At 41.9% G+C, this 22592-nt stretch overlaps 1 pseudogene; it reads right to left on the bottom strand.

The window, feature by feature from the left end:
• Nucleotides 1–22592, bottom strand: part of LOC129356835 (leucine-rich repeat and immunoglobulin-like domain-containing nogo receptor-interacting protein 2) — a 150733-nt pseudogene that overhangs the window by 96397 nt on the left and 31744 nt on the right.

Genomic DNA, 22592 nt, shown 5'->3' with positions numbered 1-22592 from the left:
GACCTTCCAGCCTGTAAGGCAACAATGCAACAATAAATCTAATTATATCAGCATTATAAAACAGTAGCATTAACCCACGATGTGCTTCAGGAATGTTCAGTTGTCTAAGCAACCAGAGGTAGAATCCACCTTGCAGTTGGATCCCATTCATCATAAATCCTAATGAGGTCTGAATCCAGTCTGGCTGTGTTTATCAGCTGTTTGCAGGCTTCCTTCTCCGGCTCGGCTTTCTGTGTGCATGAAACGGCGGCCGTGCTTCCCGCTGCGCCTCGCTGCTCTGTCACTACCTTCCTCATTCACATAGATTATTTTTCACTTTCATACCTCAGAGTGAGCAGCAGATCTAATAATACCATGGCCAATTGATGCTGGGGAAATGTACCACTTCATTGGGGAGAGGAAAAAAAGCACAACAAGAGTTAAAAATACAAACCATGTTCTTCATGCAGCTGCAAGAAGCAGAGCATTTGCTGCTTTAGCTGCTTTAAAAGCCTGACAGTTTTCTGTCACATGGGAAAGATGGCAGATGATAATTTACATGGGAAAACATGAAAACATGCATCATGACTAGTAACCTTCTGTCTGCAGAAATGAACAGAGGAATATGAAGACTGTTAGAATAAAGGCCACAATTTGATCCGTCCGCCTTTTAATTAGAATTAAATGTTTGCTTGACATTAAACGATAAGGGCTGATTAAGAACGTCAGAGTACAAGTAATGTTTGGCCCAAACATAATTAAGTTAATAGGATGCAGCAGGCTTTGACTTATGCAGCGTGCTAAGTGAATTAATCCCGTTTACCTGGGGAGAGCTGGTAGGAGAAGGTTCTCCGTCCTGAACAAAGACATTCAGAACCGGGCCTAATGCCATTCGGACCAGTACAGAACAATGCAGAAAACCTGTTAGCAGAAAACCAGCTCAACATTTTCTCATTTTCTTCAAACAGGATTTTTCTCTACTAGAGTCACGATCAGTGGCTGAGATAGACTCTTAAATTGGGGGGCCAATCAGATATCAGGGGGGGGCAGTGCCCCCCCCCCTCTGGCTCCGCCCCTGGTCAATCAACGATTCTGCCTCAGTTCAATGCAACATTTATTGGCAGATGTTTGAGAACCAAATGAATCAAAAACTATTTAAACAACTGAATTTGACACAAAATGCCACTTTGAATTATTAATATTTGTAAACATGTTGCGTGTTTATAAAGCAAACCATAAAGTAATTTGTCAGCTAAACCATAAACCAGGAATTTGCAAACATCTCAACAGTTTTGAGTATTAAGTTACAGTGAAAGTTTCATGTTTCTAGATGTGACTTTCTAAAGTTTTAGGGGAAATTATGACAAACAATATTCATCATTTTTATTGTCTCCTTTTGATCTTTTTTAGGTAGTTTTTATATTTAACATGGTCAGAGATTCGTTCCAGAGTCATAAACATGTTTATAAGAAAGTTTGAAGAGCTTTAGCTGTCACTCAGTCTGCTAATAAAATCAGTATTTATTCAATCACTGGTAAAGTTACAGATTAGCCTCAGAGTTGATTTTCAATAAAAGTCAGAAGAGTGAATCGCATAAATCTCCTGGTCGCTTCATTCAATGGAAAACTGACATTTATACTATATAATATTCATTCTGCTTCAGTTGAACTGACTCCAAAAAACTCAACATCCATGATGCAACGGGCTCCAGCTATACACAATAATACTGTTGCTGCCTTGGATGCTGGATTTAATCTCTGCTTCGATCTTCTGAACTGATGTTAGAGGTTAGAAAGAAGAAGTGAGTAGAAACAGCAGCTGAACGATCAGCAGCTTCACCGACGTCTGGAAGCATCAAAATAACATCAGATGGTAACTGGAATGAAACAAAACGCCAGCCTTGGATAGCTCCTCCCACGAGTCGCTGCGATGCTCAGATTAAATGTTGAGACGGAAAAAAAATGACATTATCTGTCTGCAGACTCTTAACACAGCTTCACCTCTGCTGCTTTTCTTTATCGTTCTGAAAATGAGATGCATCCTTCTCCACAACCATGCCACTTTCATTTCAGTCTGAGCATTCAAACACACACAAACACACACACACACACACCGACACACACACACACGCACGCACACACACGCACGCACGCACGCACACACACACACACACACACACACGCACACACACACACACGCGCGCACACACACACCGACACACACACACACGCACACACACACGCACGCACGCACACACACGCACGCACACACACACACGCGCGCACACACACCGACACACACACACACGCACACACACACACAGACACACACACACACACACACCCCGACACACGTGTGCATGTCACAAAAGTCTGCGCCCCCACACGAACACAAAATCATAAAGTGATGCATGCAATCTAAAATCTGACAAAAGCTTCGGCACCTGCAGGCAAAGTTTGACTTGTGAATAAAACCTCCTGTCAGGAGAATCTTTTGTTGCTTGAATTCTGGAATCGACTTCAGAAATGAAGGATTTGCTCTCAGAATGTCAGTGAAATGTAAATGCATCGGAGGACTGTTCAGCTGTTCTGGTTCTGCTTCCATCAGGACTGGTTTTCATCAACAGCAGGCTCTCTTTCCACAATAAAAGCTAATATTCAGCTGGAGGGGCCTAAGTTGCTTTGATCATGGCACACATTACCACATAAATTTCTGTAAAGAAATCATTTCATAAGATTAAGCTTGATAATTTTGGGAACACTGCCAATGCATGGAGCTAAGCAACAGCAGCACTGCGCTATAGCGACGCTACGCTACAATGACTCTAAGTTGTAGTCACGCTAAGCTACAGCGACGCTAAGGTACAGACACGCTAAGCTACAGCGGGGCAAAGCTACAGCGGGGCAAAGCTACAGCGACGCTAAGCTACAGACATGCTAAGCTACAGCGGGGCAAAGCTACAGCGACGCTAAGCTACAGACACGCTAAGCTACAGCGGGGCAAAGCTACAGCGACGCTAAGCTACAATGGGCTAAGCTACAGCGACGCTAAGCTACAGACATGCTAAGCTACAGCATCGCTAAGCTACAGACACTCTAAGCTACAGCGACGCTAAGGTACAGACACGCTAAGCTACAGCAACAGGGGCAATCACAGAGCTCTGTGATTGGTCAGAAGGTTGTGGCCGTGTTTCCTACAGAAACATTAATATTTCGTTTCTACTGGTCCACTTCCACTGTCCTGCTTCAGGATCTGCAGACGACATGAATATGGAGCATGAAGCGCATGGAGGTGATTAGCTGGTTAGCATTGTTAGCTCTGATCTCATGTTCCTCTTGCTACACAATCCCAGGAAAGGCTGCCTGTTCTCTGCTGCTCTAATGAATTTAAATAATACATGAGGTATTTTCATTGGATTACTGCAATGAATTGCATTTTTGTGGTATTAAAATGTATTATTATGTCATATGATGAACAGAAAAGTAATATGTGAACATTGTTCTGTGGAGTAATAATGAATTGAAGAAATCAGACTTTATTACTACAGAACTCACAGTAAGTCAACATAACATCCACTCAAACAAATTGTATTACTCATTTGTGAAGACCAGGCCTCAGGATATTCAGTTGCAACCACCTTTGCCTCAGTCATGTCTTATTAGTGTCAAATTGTGAATGTATCTGTCATGGCTTCCTTCCTTAAACCAACTTATCCCCTGATATTTCAGGAAGCACTAAGAGGCAGAATTAATGAGGGATCAGATCAGACTCGGATTCAAGGGGTCAAGCCAACTAATGAAAGAACTGGTGACCTCCTGCTGTACTTGGATGGAAGTCAGAGTTATGAAAATTAAGAAAAAGATGATTTCAGAAACTTTTAGAATAAAAACACTGTTCCTTCACCTCAAACATGATTTAAATACACAATAAAAACTGAAACGTGTCCCTGAAACTCTCCTTGAACTGATTGTTATATGAAACGCTGCAGCGACGTATAGACACCTGCAAACCACGTTCTCTACACAACTCAAGCGGGAAACACACAGTATCTGAAATCCATGACTGTGAATTATTTATGAAGCTTTCTTTAGAAGCTCCTGCACTTCATGGAATCACTGCAAACTTCGCCGCACCTTTTTGTGTGACTGTGTCCAGAACCATTTGTTTATGATGCGGCCACATTTCCTGCAGTTTTAAAATGCTTTTTTCCTGGATGCGCTGCTGCAAACTTTAAATAAAGGGTGAAAGGTCACAGAGTGTCAGTGGGGGAGAATCTGACTCAACATTGCTGCAGTGAGCTGGAGCACACAGAGCCAAAGACTCTGCATGAGATCAATGAGTCCAGGTGCAGGTCTGAGATCAAACAAAGTTCTAAAAAACAGACTGACATGGTCATAAAGCTGCTGATTTCAGCTCAGGAAAACACTTCATACTTAATCTGAAGAACAACGTATTAAATATGACTAATCTCTATGTGAAGACATGGCCCCGCCCCTCATAAATGGAGAAAATCTCTGCAAAGTGGGTGGAGCCAAGAAACACTGGGGCGTGGCAAAGAGGGGGCGTGGTCAGGACGAATTCATCTACTGATCACGTCTCCATCCTCGTCTAAGGTCATGACCTCTGGGTAGCGTCATCCGGCTCCCAGCGGGTTTACCGGATTGGGACGCCTCCATGGTGAGGAGCAGAGACCCAGAGGGAGGAACTCTGGTTCTGATCTGGGAACGTCTGGGGAGGAAAAGGCGTCTCTGCTCAGGCTGCAGCCTCAGATAACGGAGGGATGGACTGAAGGTTAGCAAGGAAGCCCCAAGCTGAAATATACAGTAGATGCAAGGAGTCACGTCACGGTGACCGAACACAGAACAGGCCGATTGATGTCTGCACAGCTTCCTTTCTTGAGCTAAAAAATCCATAAAATTGCAGAGAAAGGTGCATGAAAGTGGCATTTCAGGCTCAGATGTAGAGGTTGTACAACGAAGCAGCTCAAAGTGCAGCTGAGCTTCACCTCAACGCAAACAACGCTGGAAGGTGAGATCCATGGAGGACCAACTGAGCAAAACACAAAGTCCAGCGAGCGCCAGGCTGCCTACCCAGCATGCACTGCTGTTCAGAAGAAACCTGACATTTCAACACATGATAATGCTGCAGCACATTCCGCATTTTCTCTGGAGCTAAATTAACAATAAAACTGATGGAAAATTAGAACGGAACATATGAGCAAAGATAATTACATCTGAGGAGCTTTGAGTGGAAAAAGTTCAGCTCCTGACAGAGAGCTGGATGTTTAATCAGAAAATCACAAAAATATTTTCATTTGAATTAGCAGGGCTCTTTGGATGACAATAGGATGAAAAGCAGGTGTTTGATTTGAGGTTTGATTTGCTGTTAGCTTCAACTGAACCTTTTGATCCAACACAAAATCACAATCATGAACCATGACGACCACAGAGACATTCGGGTCGGTTCACAGGTCAGTCAGAACCCCGAAGTGGACCAAACTTTTCCATAACACTTCATGAGAAAAACCAACACAAAGAAATGCAAAGAATAATTCAGGATTTGTCTTAATAAAATGATGGTTTGTAACAGTTCTGTGTGTGTGCTGTTGGTGACCCGGGCTTCCAAACACACACAGCAGCAGCAGCTGCAGCAGCAGTACCAGCAGCAGCAGCAGCAGCAGCAGCTGCAGCAGCAGCAGCAGCTGCAGCAGCAACACCAGCAGCAGCACCAGCAGCAGCAGCAGCAGCAGCAGCAGCTGCAGCAGCAGCTGCAGCAGCAGTACCAGCAGCAGCAGCAGCAGCACCAGCAGCAGCAGTACCAGCAGCAGCAGCAGCTCAGCACTCGACCAGAGGAAAAATTCAGTCTCCCGTTGAGCCCAAACAAAGAGCTGGTGGATAACGAGCCCAGTTCACCTCACCTGCAGGGTTCTCAGAAATGTGAGCTCCACTGCAGAACTCAACAAAATGAGACCAGCAATCGTTAACGATTAGTGGTGAACTCTATCAATCTGACCTGGGGAGGATTTAAAGGTCAGGACGGACGCAGTTCCCCACAAAGACAGAAGACAAGCTGAAGAAAGTGATCAGGTCACAACTTTTGTCTCACTGGAATGGTTTACGTCAAAACATGTTCAAATATTAAGTTGGTCTAGTCAAAGTCCAGATTTAACTCCACCAGTTACTCCAACAACCAGTTCATGGTTGTTGGAGCGTCGGTAGTTTCTTCATCTCCTTTAAATAACAGAAGATGTGGAGCAACTGAAGGAGAGCGAGAGCCAAACACACAGAAAACAAAATGGCTGAAAGGGAGAGAAAGACTTGAGTGCTGGCCTCTATCCGACATCCCATAGTAACTACACAGGCAACTAAGAGACTGTAAATGTTGGCTGCTTACCACTTTCAGAAGCAATCATCCTCTCAGCCATGCTCTGTTCTTCTCTCTTCTGCTGTTTCTGCTTCGACTTTTGCTCTTTTATCTGCAGAGCGAGAAAAAGGAGGAAGCAGACAAAACGTCACACTCCGTCCAGCCGCAGCCACAATCACTGGCGCTTTGGAAATGCTGTGAAAATGTTTCTGAAGCTTTTGGTTGAAACATTTCTTAATTTGCTTGGCTCATGGAGTCGCTGCGTGTTTCTGCAGCTACAGTTTTACTGCAGCTGTAGTTTTGTGCTAAAGAAGAAGAGAACTGAAATACAGGCAGCGAAACAGAAGACTGGTGGTCTGACTTTCACTGTAATGTCATTAAGTCTTGGAGACTCGATGTTGTTTCATTGCTGTGAAATAAGGAAGCAAACAGGGAAAGCAGACGATCTACTGACACTGAGAAACCATAAATACAGACGCAACAATTCAAAGGTTGGAATAGAAATCAGCAGTTTCAGAGGGACAGAAATATAAAATAAATATCTGAAAGCAGTAAACCTACACTGAGGATCATCAAGCTGCTGCGTGTGGATGTGACGATTTCAGACTGGAGTCATGAGGATGTTCCCCACAGCGTCACTGATGCTGATGAATCTGTTGGGACGCGCAGTCAGATCTCACTGCCTTTCCACACATCATCTGCGATGTTTACTATCATTTAATCACATGCTAAATTAACACACAGGCCTCTGCATGCACAGGGAACGGAAACAAGTTTATCTCCCAGTTTACAATCAATTAATAGCATTTCTCTTGAACTCCTCACTAACTGACAATGTTTCACATCTTCTGGTTCAAATTGCTTCTCAGAACAAACACTAATTGGAATTTAAATATCAAGGGTTTAAATGTGCAGATTAATCAGAGCCGATAGGAAATGCGTCGACTTTAAACGCAGAATTTTAACTTTAAATTCAACAGGTGCGACTAATGAATGCAGCAAAACACGATTTCTGAACATGCTTATCGAAGGTCACTGAAGTCATTTTGGTCATATATGAAAGTCAATGACTGAGCATAACATTGAAAAGTTAATTGGTTATTCAGATCAATATGTGAAACATTCACTTCCACTCAACTTTCCATCCGAAATGCCTGGACAGTCTGAACTGAAAGCTTCTCCAGTAACAACGTCTCCCAGTTTATCTTCATCATCATCATCATCAGTGACTGTCGGACACCTGGCAGGTCAGCCATCATTATTTACCCATACCAGGGTAATTACAGATTATTCTTTGTTGCTGGCCTTATGTAACGTTCATTCTGAGATAAACTGTTGTGCTGTGGTTCCCTGTTGTATAAAGACAGAAACATGTTTGTTTAGCTGCTGGTGGCCAGAGCACCTGAAGGATAACAAGTGTAGCTCCAGGACAGGTGTGTGACAATTTCTTGACTTGTTGCTTCAACAAATCTCTGCTAGGAGATTCAGAAAACAAGACAGAGCCGCTAACAACCAGAGAAGTGCAACCAAAACGCTGCTGTCAGAAGCATCAGACACTCGGACAGGCAGAGGGTTAGGATCCTTCACAGCATCTGAAGGATGCCGGGAACCAAACGCTGCGGCTTCTGCTTCCCTCTGATCCTCACACAGCGACAAGATAATGCTGGCTTGTTCTTTTGTCTAGAAAAAGCAGAGCCAGCGTTATGAGGAGTCTTCCTCACTGCATTATTGTGACTGTGGCTGCGCTGCAAAAAGGACTTTTCTCTGCTGTAATGAGTTCCCCAACCAAACTGTACAAGGAGGTGATTATGCAAAAGGCTCAGCTGACTTGGTGGTTTAATGAGAAAGAGAGCAGCAGAGAAATGTTTCCTTTCAATGTAACGACAGAGAAATGAAACGTGAAAAAGTTTGACTCAGGACACTTTAAATTAATTAACTTTGGCACCTTGAACGCCATGGAGTTTAACTACAAAAGACACCTTTCCATTTATTTTTTGATAATGTGCATCCCTTTAATTAACCAGAGCAGTGTTCCCTGTGATTCCCACAGATTACTAATGAACTTTAAAATGGTCATTTTACCATATTTCTAATTATACCCTTATGGACTCCACTTGATATCACTGATGATTAATTGAAAACTGCAACGCTGAGCCAAGCCAGCCACTCAATACTTCATCTAAAATATTCACCTTTTATGGATTGGAAACCCTTCTTCATCATGTCACAAAGATTGGAAAGTTTACATAATTGAAATTAAACTAACGCATCTTCCAAATAAATGTAAGGGTTAAAACATTTACGACTGACTGGTTGCTGCTGCGCTGGTCCAGATATTTTGGGATCTGAAATGAAGTGAGCTCATATTTCATCATGCGACCCGTCTACCTTGATGCCAGAGGCAGCTCTGATTTCAGAAAGTCAGTCACAGCTCGGACACCGTCTGCAGGCATCATTTCATTTCTATAGAGCAGAAACTGCAGTGGAACATAGAGGCAGCAACGCCTGCAATGCCTGCAACGCCGAGGCCAGACAGCAAGAACACGAAAAGATGAAAACCAAGACGCACCAGGCAGAAAGGATCATTCTAATTTAATCCTCAATTTCATTTTAGAGGCACGTTTTAGTCAAAATAAGATGTTAAATCCACAGCAGAGCCAGTTCTTCACATCAGCTATTTGGGTGGCCACCCAGGGAGGCATCATGTTGGGGGAGGAACCAAGAATGAGAAAATAAACAATAACAACTTTGTTTCTCTAGACTTCCTGTGACATTAGTCCTTTAATCCTGGAAATGGTCGTCAGGTGGTAGAAGGCCGACTTTGAAACTGTCTTTATGTGACTCTGCATGTTGAGGTCAGAGTCGGCCTCCAGAACGTTCCATTTGTGTCCAAAGATAAAAACTTTTGTTTCAGTTCAGATGGAAAAAGTAATGGCCCATAAATTCAGAGTCATCATGTGCATCATTATGTGCATCATCATGTGCATCGTCATGTGCATCATCTGCATAGCTCCAGTAGTTTAACCCAGATCTGTGTAAACTCTGAGCTCGCAGGCGAATCTATATATTAAAGAAGAGGGTTCCCCGGATGAGGCCAGGGGGCATCCCACAGATCAAAGGTTACGCATCGACATGAAGACTTGAACTGAGCCGTGTTCAGGTTCGCTAACACCAGAAAACATGGATGACCTCCACGACTCACCATCACACTGAAGCTGGTCTCTGATTGAGATTCCATCCACTGCAACACTTTGTTTCTCTGGTCTGATTTTTAGCTACTCGTTATGCATCTGACATGTCAATATGAAGACTGGCCTCTGCCCTGACCCGACCAGACCTGCACGGTGTCACTGCAGGTCGCAGAGCATGAAGCCATGCTGCAGTCAGGCCTTCACCATGTGCATGCCACTCTCCGTTTCTCCTTCAAATCAAGTAATTGTGGTTCTCACTCACGCCCACAAAGTATCATTACATATAATGGGGAATAATAACCATATACTGACAATCATTCTCTCTCCTCAGAAATAATGGCATCAGTTCACCTGCCCAAAACATGGCCTTAACTCACAGGGATGCATTAAGACACCATTTGCCACCTGGAATCAAGATGAATATCAATCATGATTATGGCTGCTATCTTTAATTATCTGGCCACAAAAATTGTTTAATATGCAAGAGCACCTGGATGCTGTTAGAGAGATTGAGGCTTCATCAGCATTTGCTCTTCAGAAGCAGCTCCGGCCCGTAAAAAACTGAGCTTTATGTCATGTGGAATGGTGAGGGACAGATTGGGAAATGGGCCGCTCCTTTTTTACCCCAGTTTACCGAGAGGCTAGACGTGAGACAGGACAGACACGTCTCTATGGGAAAAAACTACAAGAAGAGGTTGAAAAGAAATGCATCGCATCGTGTTGTGGAGATGATTTCACTGTTTTCTCTAGAAAACAGTAAACCAACATGTTAAAATAATTCCTGTTTTCTAAGTTTGTGCTTTCAGCTAATGATACACCACTATTAAAGAAAAACCAATTACTCTGCACAGCTGGACATCTTTTATATGTACCTTCAGATCTCAAGCATTTGATTGCTAAATAAATACATGCCTGATTTAGACTTTTTTACAGGCTGAAAGTCAGCGGAGCTGGTGACAAGAAAGCAATTAATCACATTATCATGCCAATTAAAACTCAGTCTGCTCCACTGAAGGTAGAGAGGCAGCAAGAGGAAGGAAGACGTAACACTGAGGTACTTCAGGAAGTACATTTAAACCATTAGGTCTTATCTATCACTCTGATTGGTGCTTTGCAGATTAAACACCAAAGTGTGTGTCCTCTAAGAAGTGCAACTAATTAAAACAAACCTTACAGTCTGTATTTATCCATCCAGTCTGACTGAGCCTCAGTTGTGGGTGAAATGTTAATATTTAGATGTGAAAAGTTATGAAGAGGAAAACATCTGCAGATGTTACTACAGAAATCTGGTTCCAAATTGACTGATAGGTTTTACTTAAATGTGATAATGTACATTAATGAACATCCAATGTTGCCATAAATACATCAGTTCTAGCAAAAATACTAGTTTCTCTCCATAAAAACAAACTGCACAAAATACAAGCATTCACACAATCTCTTACATGACAATAATAATTATGCATAGTTGGGAAAAATATTGACTGGATATAGATTATTAAAGACTTATTAAAGATCCATATGCTTATCCTCATCTGAGATACATAGAAATATGTGTTTGCAATATGCAGTTTAATACATACGAATATTTCCTGATAGACATTCATGTCAGGTTAATCAGTTAAGGATAAATCAAATCAAATCAAATCAAATCAAATGTTATTTGTATAGCACATTTCAGCAAGGCATTTCAAAGTGCTTTACATCATAAACACAAGAACACAAAGTCATGCAACATATAATAGACAATATATGTTACATATTACATTTCAAAAACAATTCTAAACAGGTGTGTTTTAGTTGAGATTTAAAGGAAGTCAGGGTTTCTGCTGTTTTACAGTTTTCTGGAAGTTTGTTCCAAATTTTTGGTGCATAGATGCTGAAAGCTGCTTCTCCTCTCTTGGTTCTGGTTCTGGATGCAGAACAGAACCAGAACCAGAACCTGAGAGTCTGGAAGGTTGATACAACAACAGCAGATCTTTGATGTATTGTGGTGCTAAACCGTTCAGTGATTTATAAACTAACAACAGTATTTTAAAATCTATTCTTTGAGCTACAGGGAGCCAGTGGAGGGACTTTAAAACTGGTGTTATGTCTCTATCTTCCTGGTTTTAGTGAGAACAGGATCAGCAGCTTCTGGATCAGCAGCTTCTGGATCAGTTGCAGCTGTCTGATTGATTTGTTGGACAGGCCTGTGAAGATGCTGTTACAATAATCAATGTGACTAAAGATAAACGCATGAATGAGTTTCTCTAGATCTGGCTGAGACATTAGTCCTCTAATCCTGGAGATGTTCTTCAGGTGATAGAAGGCTGACTTAGTAATTGTCTTTATGTGGCTCTGGAGGTTCAAGTCCGAGTCCATCACTACTCCCAGGTTTCGGGCCTGATCGCTAGTTTCAGTTGTAATAACTGAAGCTGTACATTGACTCTAGATCGTTCCGCTTTAGGTCCAAAAATGGAGAAAGTTTTGGCACATCCACACATTTATCTGTTCTAAACATTTATTCAGTGATTGGATGGGGTCAAAGGTCACCTGGTGACATCGTAATGTAGAGCTGAGATATCTGCATAGTTATGGTAGCTAATATTATTTCCTGTTATGACCTGAGCTAGTGGGAGAATATAAATATTAAATAAGAGGGGTCCTAAGATTGAACCTTGGAGTACCCCACATGTGACCTTTGACCTCTTTGATGAGAAGTTTCCAATTGAAACAAAGAAATCCCTGTTCTTTATGTAAGATTCAAACCAGTCGAGCACCGAACCGGAGAGTCCGACCCAACTCTCCAGTCGATTCAGTAATATGTCAAAAGCTGCACTGAGGTCCAACAGAACCAGCACTGTGGTTCTGCCACAGTCCGTATTTATATGGATGTCATTGAATACTTTGACTAGGCCAGTCTCTGTGCTGTGGTGAGCACAAAAACCAGACTGGAAAGTGTCAAAGCAGTTGGTCATCATGAGGAAACTATTTAATTGTTGACACAGTTTTTTCAATAACTTTGCTGATGAATGGGAGGTTGATAAATGTGATTGTGCTTTTAAAATGTCCACTTTATAATCCAAGATTTGCATCTTTTCTAAGGAATTAATTTTTACCTTGCATGGCTTCCATGACAAGAAAACAGAAAATCTGTCTGCAATGAGAGTGACCTCAGAGTGAGATGTTTAGACAGCAGATGCATGACTAATAAATAGACGACAGTCAAGATAAACTCTGAGCCCAGAAACATTTCCAGCCTGCAGAAAACAAGCAGCTCAACCAGCCGCTTGGAGAAAGTCAGTCAGCAGGAGGCCTGCTGGAGACCAGTACGAGAAAGATGTGGTTTAGAACGGCCTGTCATTTGGTTTCAAGGATCTGAGTCAGTTTTTTCTATCAGATTAAACACAATTTAAGGTGATTTTAAAGTGAGAAACTTTTTAATTATTGCAAATCCTCTGGTAATGATTTTTATTTTTATCCTTCAAACAGGACAATCCTGAAGAGATGTGAGGAAATATGACAATGTTGTCATAAATCACTTCACGCTCATCTGCGACGCAGAACTGGAGCCACTGCGCATAAAATGACAGAAGTTCTGCAAAAACACTGAAATTTCTAGAATAACTTATTTTATTTACAAAAAAATAAAGTGGATGTTTTCTGATGTGAAAAATCACAAATTTTGTAAATGTTTTACAAAGTCATAAAAGTGAAATTAATGTTTGAGTTTTTTTGGCTGAAATGTACTAGACTGACACATTTTTCCTAAAATGGCCGAAATGTTATTAACGTCAGAGTGGAAAAGGTTGTGTGGCTGTTCATCTCTGGTTCCAGCTGAACGTCTTCACATCCAGCCTGTGATGATATTTGTGCTTACACAAGAAACAGACTGAAGAACTTCGTCTTCCAGCTGGATATTCTGTGAAGCGGCCGTCCTCTGGAAAAAAAGCTAAAAAATCTCTTCACGTCTCTGTTGATGGGTAGTTTCAGGATTTTGGGAGGTTTTGCAGACTGCAGTCCTCTGGGTTTTAATGTAATCCACCACCTGCTACCGTAAGTTGAAGCAACGTGTCGACACAAGCACAAATTCAAGGTGTTACAAATGTAGAGGTGCAGTTACTTAAGGCATGTAACAAATAGGATCAGGTCTGCTCTGCCTGTTTTATGAATTATTGATGTGTGCATAGATAAAAAACTAAGGTGAATAAACATTCATGTCTCAGCTTTGGAGCTGCTCTTCACCATCTGCAGCAAATATTCGCTAAAGATATAATAAAATACTGAAAAGCCTGGCATGTTGTTCAGTCTGAAGGTTTGATGTTTCCTGTAAATCGTCTCCCAGCGTCGGAGCGGACGACTCCTCCGCGCTCCCCTCTCAGACTTTGGGTTTCCAGCCACTGATCCTGACAGTGGGCCCCTCCAGGGGCCTCTGCATCAAGTGGAACCATTTTGACTGGTCCTGACTCAGGGGGCCGCAGCGTGACTCCAGAGGGGAAGAAATGAGCAAAGCGGTCACATTGTAAGCTGCACCACACGCTCCCGATCCGTTCCTGTTAGCCGACTGGCTGGCTTGAACCTCGCCTTAATGAGATGCAGCAACACTCAGACACATGTAGCACGTCTGCTCTAATTACACAAGAAAGCTTTTTTGTCTCTTGCAATCCGTTCCGGCATCATGAAATTCACACCAAATCTTTTTTTTTCTTATTTTCATCTCTTTCATCTGTAAAAGAAAGAAACCGGTGTGATGAGCAGAGACAGCTGCAGCCTGGCAGCAGAAAGCAAAGACTGTCATGTTTATGCTAAGGATGATGATCGGACTCAGAACAAATACGAGACTTCTTTCTTCTCTTTGTGCTGATCTCACATGGATATTTCAGAGATGTGTCAGGTAATTCACTGCAGAAGATTCATTTTCACTATCAGCTGTAAATGGACATTTCTTGTCATAAAGTGTTATTGTTTCAGTGAAAACTACAGATCACTGTGATCCTACTATATTTACTGTGCTCGTCAGTGGCATGGACACCATTTTATTGCTTTTCTTGGATGCATTTGAAGTGTTGTTTTTCAGGGTGGAACATTTTGCAACACGATTTAGTGTTGGCCACATTTATTTAAGTTAACCAAGTCTAGACGTCCTTTTTCTGCTTCCACCACCACAAACTGCAGCTCTGCTCCTCCTCCATCAGCTCTGCACACGGCTGTGCCTGAATAGGCCACTTCCTCTGCTGGGATAACCAGGCAGCATTGTTGCGTATTTGTGCACTGCTGCCACCTAGTGGCCGGAGGCTTGTTGCTATTGTTTCATTTACTTTATTGTTGTTTTCTGTGTTTTCCCTGGTTTCCTCTAAATGACATTAAACCATTCAACTAGTGGAGTGGATGTATATACAGTATTTGAGCCTAAATGTGCATTTTTTAAAATCTGTGTTAAAATTTAATTCAAACTTTTGCACCAATTTCTTGCTGTTGACATTCATTGATTGTATTTCCTGCATTATTATTCTACCCTGGTGAGAGAAAGGTCTGAATGCATAATTAAAACTCTAGTTATTAAGAAATTAATGCCCTTGAAGGGGAAATGGCAGAAACTGCAATTTATGCTACTTATGCATCAACGCATTACAAATCTACATGAAGAAATTTATTGTCTGAGTGAGTTTTTCTGGAGTGTTGACTGACCATAGTTCAATTATTCCTGATTAATTACTACAGACACGTTTAAGGTTTAATTACTGTTTGTTCAATTACAGCCGCACAAAATAATCTAGATGGAAATTAAGCTCATTTAGAAAAATTAAGGTGGTTATGAAATAATTCACAATATTTATTAAAGTTGCTAGTTTTTTTTTTTTTAAGTTACCAAACGTTTTGCAGAGGTCGTCATGTAAATGAAGAATAGTTTGCAGTTCTTAGCTTCACAGCATTTCTCCAACTCTGCAGATGTTTTCTGCTAACAAACCGTTTGAAACAGGTTTTCTATTATTTGCTTCTATTCCTGTTTTACCTTCTAATTAAGAAGGTGACAGGCTAAGATTAAGGGGCTGAGGAAATATTTGGTAAACAATTTTAATAAAAGGCTATTAATTTTAATCCCAATGTACTGCTTCCCCATAGTAGCATGTTGGGTCCCCTGGTGTGTTTTATTTCCATCCCAGTTCACTTCCAGGGTTGCACGTCGCTGCAGCAGCTCCAAGTGACTGATTGCTGTTATTAGTTCTATCCTGGTGGGTCGGCTTTCTGCAAGCCCTCAAAGGCGCTGGCTGGTGCTAAAGGCCTCTAAATGTGGATCTCAGAAGGTCAATTTTCATACTGAATAAAATAGAAATGTTCAGGGAGATAATTATAAAAGTCAAATCCTGAATTTTTTAATTCTGCAAACTAGATTTCTAGGTTAAAAACTCATCACAAAAGTCGTGTCTGTGTTCAGTTCTGAGGTTTAAATTAGCAGCAGCTTCCAGAAAGTCTCCAGAAAAGCTGCACATTCAAACAATAGCCTCCAGTTTCATTTTATGACTGTTTCACAGCCATAAATATTCTGCAGGTATATAAGAGCCAAGTTACTTTCACTGCTCTCTCTGCATTTCCCCCTCCAGGCACTATACAGCACCATTACACTTTCTTGCTTCACAGTAATTGGTATCATGTGTTCTTTTGATTTAACTGACCGCTGGACGTGTCTCTCACTGTTTATCTGGAACTGCTGGACAGTGTGCGTGTTAATCACCAAACGGATGCAGGTGATGATGTCATGGGGACAAATATGGCTTCCAGGATCACTGGACACCAAACTGACAGTTTTGGTAGGCGCTGCCTCCCCTTCAGCTATCCATAGCGGGTCTATGAAATATGGACAGCAGAAAATTGAGATTCATCAGGCACGCCTGCCTTGCTCACTGAAATCTATATTCAATTTTAGAGCATCTGTCATGGCGGTGGCAGGCCGAGGCATGCTGGGATTGAGAATCACTTAAGTGCTCTGAAATTGTATGTAGTGGGTAAAAAAAATCTCTATGTTTATCTCTCAGTGTATTTGCCTGGTGATCTGCTGCAGCTCTTTCTTATTCTATATCTTTGGGTGAATTGGTGTAAGGAGAGGCTTGGCCAGCAAACAGAAAGGCTTTTTGATTCACAGATGAATCACAAGAGTTTTTCAGCCTGTAAATTCAGCCTGAAGCCAAACTGAGTCTAAGATTTCAGACGTTTGCTGTTTCCATTCCAGCGAAACCAGTTAATATACAGTGATATAGCTGGACATGTTTTGATGGATGTGTTCAGATACATTTAAGACATGATGTTTCAACCTTATGTCAACATGAGGAGCTGCTTTGCTGCAGGAGGAACGGCTGAACTTCATAACACAGATGGCATCATGAGGAAAGAATATCATGTGGAAATATTGACGCAACATCTAAAAAGCTCAGGACAGTGAGTCAGAATGGAGGTCCAAATTTAACTTAAAGAAAGTTCAGTCCATGTTTTAGTGTGAGCGCCACAAAATCTGATCCCAATCCTGCAAGTCCTGAAAACCTGACCCAGTCAGGCCGGTTCTGTCAGCAGGACTGGACCAGAACTCCAGAAACCTGGAGGTCTGACCCAACAGAGAGGTCAAAGGCAGCGCCACCAAATACTGAGTTCAAAGACAGTAAGAAATAAATTCAGCGTATTATTTCTCTCATTATTGAGCCATTTACCAAACAGAACAGATTAATAATCCTGACTGCTTTTCTGTAAATGCATAAAAGCTCTTAACCCTGGAAGACCAAAGGCTCTTACTGAAAATGATTTCCTTAATGTCTCATGTTTTGCTAAACGGTCGATAATCATCTGAAGAAACTCCAATATTGGAATTATTTAATGTTTCCGTGCAAAATAAAACCAAATAAAAATGTGAAATCATATTCCGGCTACATGCAGCAACAAAGACAGATCATCACTTTAAAACGGCAGACAGGATCAGATCTCCAGAAAAACAGACTGGTTTCCTCTCTGAGGTGTTCGTGATTAAGAGGAAGGAATTGGCTAATTATCTTCAGAGCATCGGGGCACAAAGGTCAAGGTTTTAGCTGCAGGTTTGGTTTCCAGCGGCTGTGCAGCAGGTCAAAATGAGGCTGAGCATTCTCATTAGCGGCCATTAGGCTGAAAATCTGTCAATAATAGAGCTGCTGGAGCCGCGTGTCCTTCTGACACACAGCATTAAACCTGTGGCCCTCTGGCCGGGCCCCGCTCTCTCACCTGACGCTTCCCTTCTCTGATGATGGAGGAAATATGAAATCTGCTGGTAATTGTTGCTCTCATCTGCTGACCTCAGTTTGTTTCACCACAGCTAAAGCTCAGCCGACTTTCCACAGGAGCGCAAAATCTGGAAGGATTACAAAACATCTTTGCTACAAAGTGAAACTTAACATGGAAATAAACTTTCTGGTTGATGAAACTGTGAATAAGTTACGTAGCCTCCCATCTTTACCAGCAGGAGTTTAATGAAACGTTTCCGTCTCTGAATGTGGAGAAGAAGAATGTTGACGTCACAGCAGCGCATTGTTTATGGAGTCGTTTATGGATCGATTTTAACGTTTATTTAGCCCTGAAACAGCATCGTCACAAGGTCCCAACAGCACAAAGTAAGCTAATAAAAAGCAAACAGCCAACAGCAATGGCTTTATGTGGAGTGTTGAACTGCAATTTCTGTTTGGAGTCTGAATGAGAAACGATGAGCTTCACTGATACAGACTTCTTTCATCTTTTTATGGTTATGATTTTCATTCATTGTTTATGTCCAAATTTACTGCGTCTGGCTTTTTCTGGTGCAGAATTATGACACTTCTCACATTAAAAAGTCTCTGACCGGCTGTGAAGTTTGGTCACATCAGATAAATCACAACATGAGGCTTCAGTCTGCAGACAACAATCAGACACGTTTCCAGAATATGAGCTCATATGAAGTGGCTCAGATCTGACAGATCAGAATCGGGCCGTTCAGTCGGCCGGGAGGAAGCACATATGGGTCACATTTTCCTGCTGTCGTTTCCTGTGTACATTTTGTGTAAAATTGTTTAGTTCTGCAATATTTTGAAATCATCGCAGAGCCTGTTTAGGCAGAACCGGGTTTCATCAGTCGACCGTTCAGGTTTAAATTCATCTCAGTCTGCCAGAAATAGCAACTGAAAGCTTAACAATTTTAACCAGCTTTACAGTTTATACATCTATTTTAATAAAATGTCCAACTTTGATAGACATCCAAAATTACCAAGGAGTCAATGAATTTTATTGCATCAGAATAAACTAGCAAATAAATTTGTGGCAGGCATGTTATTGTATAAATATATTTTTAATAATTTCACATGTAGATTTTTGCTTACTGGAGGAATTCAGCTCCTCCGTCTGTTATTGTTCAAACATAAAATGACTTCCATGTTTCGCCATCAGTCTGTCTGCAGAATGGCCGCCGTAAAGCTCTTTATTAGTCTGTGGTGAACAATGAGCCGTGTCAGCTGACAGAGGGAGACCCCCACTCCTCATTTCCAAACACTGGAACCCAAGGAAGTGACAATCAATAGAAATGCTTCATTTGTTTTATGTGCTGCACACACTGCAGCACAAACAGACTCCCATCACGTCGTCGTTTTAACACATTTCCACCCACAAACGCGCCATTTGTTGAGTCCGCAGGCTTGTTATAGAGACCAGATGCAAATGATTACAACAAAAAACATTTATATGGTTCTGTGTGCAAGACTTTCTCAACCAGTTACTCTTAAAATATTTAATATTATGCAAAACAAGAGTCAAACAGTGAAGGTGAATGTTGGCGTTTTGTGGATACAAGTAAGAAATTTGTAAAAAAATCAAAACATCTGAACAACGCGCGCACATTGAGAAAAGGTACGTCCACTGACCCGGTCAGACTGACGACTGGACTCAGAAGTAGAGACCAGTCTCTGCAGACATGATATTTATTTTGCTGAAGGAACCTGAGCTGCGTAGATTTGGACGAGGCAGCTGACGAGATTCGATCCAGATTAAATGGACAATAATAGATGAAGATGGAAGTTTAACTTGTATATAAAATACAAAAATTGGATCTTTTACCCTGCAGGGCAAAAAGAGTCAGAGTATTCTGGTTTAGTTAGTTTTTCCATTTGATCAATTTTTGATCAAATGGAAAAACTATTGATGGGACATCAGTGCATTTCTACTTCAGTTAGTTTTAATTTTGCATCCATCTATTAATGTAAATCAAACAGCTTGATGACCAGAAAGTGTCATTTGTCAGATTCATTCTCACCATAATTCATTAGAATCCATTTTAAATGCGTTTTGATTTATTGATGTATTATAAAACATTCAGAATCTAATCAGCTTGATTTCATTGATCAATGAGCCCTGAATGGACATCCTGCTGAGTTTCCTACTTTTCATTGGATGCAACAATTTTACAAAGAGTGTTGACATTTTTAATTATTCTCAGCAGTTCTTTAGAAACGTTTCTCAGATTTGGTTCGATTTGGGTGAGTTAACTGAGAAAAGTTATGAGGAAAAACAGCCTCATTCACACAGAACCTCATAATGAGAAGCAGCCTTTTAAAAAAACTATTATTGTGAGGTTTGTTCCAGAGCAACTTAACAAGATTTTCAATAATGTGTATCTTTATGCTAAGTTTGATGCTGGATGTTTAATAGGCAGCTGATTCCTGAAACCTTTTTAATAAGCTGACTAAATAAAAAATGCTCTGCAGATACGTCTGTGCTGCGGTCACCAGCAGGAGGCGCTACGTTTCCCGCCAGCAGGAGGCGCTTCTGTGCCGTGCTCATGTGTTTTCCATGTGTTTTTGCTTATCTTGGCCGCTATGATGCCTGACATGAGCTTCCAGGTTGTGGAGAGGCAGGTTATTGGTCGGTAGTTGGGGACTGGACCTTTGATGGATCCTTCAGTTAACCATTCAGGGTGAGTCCCACTTTGTAGCAGCTGGTTCATTCAGCTCTGTTTCGCTCATTGGGGCCGTGTATCCCGTCACTGGGTGGGGACTTGTAGTTAAGTCCCCATAGTTCTGACATCCGGGTTCCTCCCTTTTGCCGTAGCATTTGTGTTGTATCTCGTCAATCTCAAGTTGTGATAGCAGTTGCCGTTTGCGGATGTTGGAACACTGAGCTACTAGTTGTTTAGCGCTTAGTGTTGACTGGGGATGTCGAAGTAACCATTCCTTCCCCAGTCTTTGCATGTAACCTCTCTCACTAGGGTTACTTGAGTAGTAGCATTCCAACAGATCCACATTTTCATCTCTCGCCCATTTCCGTCTTGTTCCAGTAGCCCATTTGTCATCAAGGTGCTCTGGTTCCCCAACACCTGACGCAGACCTTGTTTGGCCGGGCGACGTCTGAGCCGGCATGTTACGCAACTTAGTATCTCTCATGGTATGAGGTAGGCAGTAGCTTGAAGGGTCTTGCCTAAGGACCCAGACTGGATTCGAACCCTGCCCTCTCGGGTGATATACTGATGCCTTATGTATTGAGCTATCCAGTATTACTACTGCTATATATATATATATATATATATATATATATATATATATATATATATATATATTATATATATATATATATATTATGTTTAACTACAGACAGAAGTTGATGTTGCAGTGATATTATTTGGAAGCAAACTGTTTGCTGAGTTAATGTTCATTTCATGAGCAATTCATTTTAAGCTCCCATCTATAAAAATGAAATCTGAAATTAAAATTATATTCTATTGTCCTTCAGTGAGATAAATCACCCAAAAGGCAGGCAGCTGTAATCAACTCCATCAACGTTAAAAACATTTTAATCAGTCTGGATGGAAGTTTTCACACCCTTACAGTTTTATTCAGTTTTTATTGTTTTGCCACAGGTAAACATTTCAGATTGTTACAGAAATGTCAATATTAAACTAAAAGGGCCTGATTAAAAAAATCTAATGCACTGAATTAATTTTGAAATGTAATCAAACTCTGGAAGAAGCAGAAGGATAAGTGAATGCTCAACAACAAATCCTCTGATATCAGAGGAAAAGAGAAAGTCGTCAAACTGTCGTTAATCTGGTCCAATCAGGAGAAACGTCACCAGTTTGATTCTGTAATCCCAGCCACCTTCTGAATGGAGGGAAGACTTTCTAGCATCTCTCAGCCTCCTTCATGCTGTCAGTCAGGTGCTGTTTAAGCGGTTCTGTCCAACCAGCGGCGTGTCCAGAACCCGGTTCTGTCCAACCTGCGGCGTGTCCGGAACCCGGTTCTGTCCAACCAGCGGCGTGTCCAGAACCCGGTTCTGTCCAACCAGCGGCGTGTCCAGAACCCGGTTCTGTTCAACCAGCGGCGTGTCCAGAACCCGGTTCTGTTCAACCTGCGGCGTGTCCGGAACCCGGTTCTGTTCAACCTGCGGCGTGTCCAGAACCCGGTTCTGTCCCAACCAGCGGCGTGTCCAGAACCCGGTTCTGTCCAACCACGGCGTGTCCGGAACCCGGTTCTGTCCAACCAGCGGCGTGTCCGGAACCCGGTTCTGTCCAACCAGCGGCGTGTCCGGAACCCGGTTCTGTCCAACCAGCGGCGTGTCCGGAACCCGGTTCTGTCCAACCAGCGGCGTGTCCAGAACCCGGTTCTGTCCAACCAGCGGCGTGTCCAGAACCCGGTTCTGTCCAACCAGAACCGGGTCGTTGCTGTTCCCCAGTGGACAGTTCTTTGCTCATGGATTCGTTGTCATTTGTCAGCGATGTGAGCGAACCAATTACAGGACTGTTCACAGGCAGCACAACACGCTCATTCATTATTTATACAGATCCTAACAATGAATGCCGGAGACAGCTATTCTTCACTCGTTCCCCAGGAGATTCTACATGCATGCTGACGACTGTCGATAGGAGGAGAGTCCCACAGAACGCATCCCAACACGACATTTAGGGATTTATTACTCTGACCGCATGGAATAAAGAACCAGAGCAACTCTCAGCGTTTTAAAAGTACAATTAAACCAAAGCAATCTCTGAAATCACTTCTTCTACTTGATAGATGCAGATTTCATTTTGCAGTTTTAGTGGATCCCAAGACT

Source organism: Poeciliopsis prolifica, unplaced genomic scaffold, assembly GCF_027474105.1.
Source record: "Poeciliopsis prolifica strain line A6 unplaced genomic scaffold, Auburn_PproV2 SCAFFOLD199, whole genome shotgun sequence".
Lineage (NCBI taxonomy): Eukaryota > Metazoa > Chordata > Actinopteri > Cyprinodontiformes > Poeciliidae > Poeciliopsis > Poeciliopsis prolifica.
The sequence above is the reverse complement of the archived record's forward strand: the minus strand, read 5'-3'. Positions and strand labels throughout refer to the sequence as shown.